The sequence below is a fragment of the Heteronotia binoei genome, chromosome 6 (assembly GCF_032191835.1).
Source record: "Heteronotia binoei isolate CCM8104 ecotype False Entrance Well chromosome 6, APGP_CSIRO_Hbin_v1, whole genome shotgun sequence".
Classification (NCBI taxonomy): domain Eukaryota; kingdom Metazoa; phylum Chordata; class Lepidosauria; order Squamata; family Gekkonidae; genus Heteronotia; species Heteronotia binoei.
The window spans coordinates 7,347,651-7,350,584 of NC_083228.1; the positions used below are offsets into that span (position 1 = coordinate 7,347,651).

At 50.3% G+C, this 2,934-nt stretch overlaps 1 non-coding gene across 1 annotated transcript; it reads right to left on the minus strand.

Moving 5' to 3' along the window:
• Positions 1–279: 279 nt before the first annotated feature.
• On the minus strand, positions 280–347 carry TRNAV-GAC (transfer RNA valine (anticodon GAC)). The gene has a single exon. It is a non-coding gene; the product is annotated as a tRNA-Val (tRNA).
• Positions 348–2,934: the final 2,587 nt, after the last annotated feature.

Here is a 2,934-nt window from a genome sequence, read left to right on the forward strand (position 1 = left end):
TTGAACCTGGGACCTTCTGCTTATCAATCAGATGCTCTACCACTGAGCCACCGTCCCTCCCCTGATTGGCAGCAGCTCTCCAGGGTCTCAAGCTGAGGTTATTCACGCCTATTTGCCTGGACCCTTTTGAGTTGGAGATGCCGGGGATTGAACCTGGGACCTTCTGCTTATCAATCAGATGCTCTACCACTGAGCCACCGTCCCTCCCCTGATTGGCAGCAGCTCTCCAGGGTCTCAAGTTGAGGTTTTTCACGCCTATTTGCCTGGACCCTTTTTAGTTGGAGATGCCGGGGATTGAACCTTGGGACCTTCTGCTTGTCAAGCAGATGCTCTACCACTGAGCCACCGTCCCTCCCCTAGATTTGGCTGCTGCATAAATTAGTTTGCTCCAGGTCCATTTTTCCCGAGCGAAGATACAAACGTGTGAGCTGGAGGCCAAAAAACTGTTTGCTGGCTCACACTATCTCAGCTTAGAGGGAACACTGCTTTCCAGAATTATAACTAATCTCCAGACGACATTGCTCAGTTTGCCCCCTCCCCCGGGAGAGAACACCTGGGGGGCACTGCTCTTCAGTCTCTCCCCCTCCCGCCCCTTTGCAAAATAAAAATTGTCCACTTTGCCTCACGCTATGATTATTGGAACGTTTACATTACTTTTTCAGGACACGTGCAGGATTTAATAAAACACTTTATTGTGTGTTTTAAAAACAACAACAACCCTACACTGGAAACAAGTGACCCCGTCTCCATCTACTACTTCTTTATATGCTGGCCAAAGGGGCTTTGGGAACGCTCAGCTGAGGGTACGCAATGTACCAGGGACCCTTTTCTGTGTCCCAGGGGACGCTCAGCTGAAAGCACAGAAAGGTACCACATTCCCCCCAGCCCACGGTCCGCTATTCCTATGCAAATTGCTGCGCTATTGTCAAACTCCTCAGCAATGGCACAACAACAACGGGCCCTGCTCGCTCTTAGCGTGGGGATGGCCAAGGACGGCCTCGACGCAGCTACGCCTCCGGAATGGGAAACAGCAGCAGTGTTCTCCTTTGTAGTGCTCAGGCCGCAGCCTCGGGTACAAAGGGCACGCCCAGCTTGGGAATCTTGACAAGACGGCAGCAATCGACTCTCGGCAGGTGCTTTGACCCGCCAGCCAAGCGCACCCCTCGAAACCGAGACCCTACTGCAGGGGTGGCCAAACTGTGGCTCGGGAGCCACATGTGGCTCTTTCACACATCTTGTGTGGCTCTCGAAGCCCCCACAGCCCCATCAGCCAAGTTGGAGAAAGCAGTTCTCTCTCTCAGTCACCTCCCAAGCCAAGCCAGCCGGCAGCTTCAAGAATGTATTTAAAGTTAAAGTTGCTTCCTTTCCACCTCTCCCCACTCCTTCCCATTTTCCTTCCTACCTTATCTGATGTTTGTGTCTTCTGGCTCTCAGACATCCGAAGTTTATTCTGTGTGGCTCTTTTGTTAAGCAAGTTTGGCCACCTTTGCCCCACTGTCTTGGTTTTGTCAGTCAGAAGGCAGAGAACAATTTTATTTTATTTGCTTCGTTCTAAGCCCCGCCCCCCTCTCCAAGGAAGGTCCAAAGTGGCTTCCATCACTCTCCGCCTTCACTTTATCCTCACAATAGCAACAACCCTGTGAGGCGGGTTTAGGCTGAGAGGGTACGGCTGACCCAAGGCCACTCAATGAGTTTCCGTGGCTGAGTGGGGATTCGAACCTGGTTCTTCCAGATCCTGCTTTGACACTATAACCACTTCACCACACTGGCTCTCAAACCAGACAATGAATGTGACAACAGACAGAACAGTAATCTATTTATGGAGAGCCAGTTTGGTGTAGTGGTTAGCTATGTGGACTCTTATCTGGGAGAACCGGGTTTGATTCCCCACTCCTACACTTGCAGCTGCTGGAATGGCCTTGGGTCAGCCATAGCTCTGGCAGAGGTTGTCCTTGAAAGGGCAGCTGCTGGGAGAGCCCTCTCAGCCCCACCCACCTCGCAGGCAGTGTTTCCTTTAAGCTGAGTTAGTGTGAGTTAGCTCATAGTTTTTCAGCCTCCAACTCACCCACTGGCCCCAGAGCAAACTAATTCATGAAGTAGCTCGCAACTTTAATGCCACTAGCTCACAAAGTAGAACTTTTGCTTACAAGACTCCACAGCTTAGAGGGAGTATCGCTCACAGGGTGACTGTTGTGGGGAGAAGATAAAGGAGATTGTAAGCTGCTCTGAGACGCTGATTCAGACAGGAGGGCGGGGTATAAATCCGCAGTCGTCATCTTCTTCTGTACTCAACAGGGCAAGGAAAACCATGTCCAAAGAGAACCTTTCCCCCGGTATCAAGAATAACTGGGGAAAATACACTCTGGACTTCTTTCAAAGTGAGCCCCCGCACATCCCCAAAGGCAGAAAGAATGACTCAGACCAGCCTTCTATGCCGTGGCATCCGTGGGCGCCACAGTGCCCACCTCAGAACCAAACCTGTTTCTTCTTACACCTATTTGAGAGGCTTTGCATTTTCAGCGCTACTTGGTATTCTGTAGGAGACAGAACAGTCATCTATTTACGGAGAGCCAAGCTATGGCATCCTTCCTAGGAACTCGTTGCTCTTCAGAAAGGTGCCCAGGGGTATTGTACTCTTTTCAGCAGAGTTTCCTGTAGTGGTCTGCAGGAGTTCAGAGCACACGACTCAACGTCTTACGGAAGGAGAGCTTCTGGCATCGGATCAGTGGCTTTAATACTCCACAGACACCCCTCTGCCCACCACCCAAGTTATTTCAGGATATCCAGTCGGTGTGCTTAGAATGTCTTACCCCTGAGAAGTTGTACCACCTGAATTGCATGATGAACATACAAAGAAAAAAATCTTTTCCTATTTATGTGAAAACAAAACATACATGTGACTGTTTTGTCTAGTTTGGAATTCTCTTTCCCACC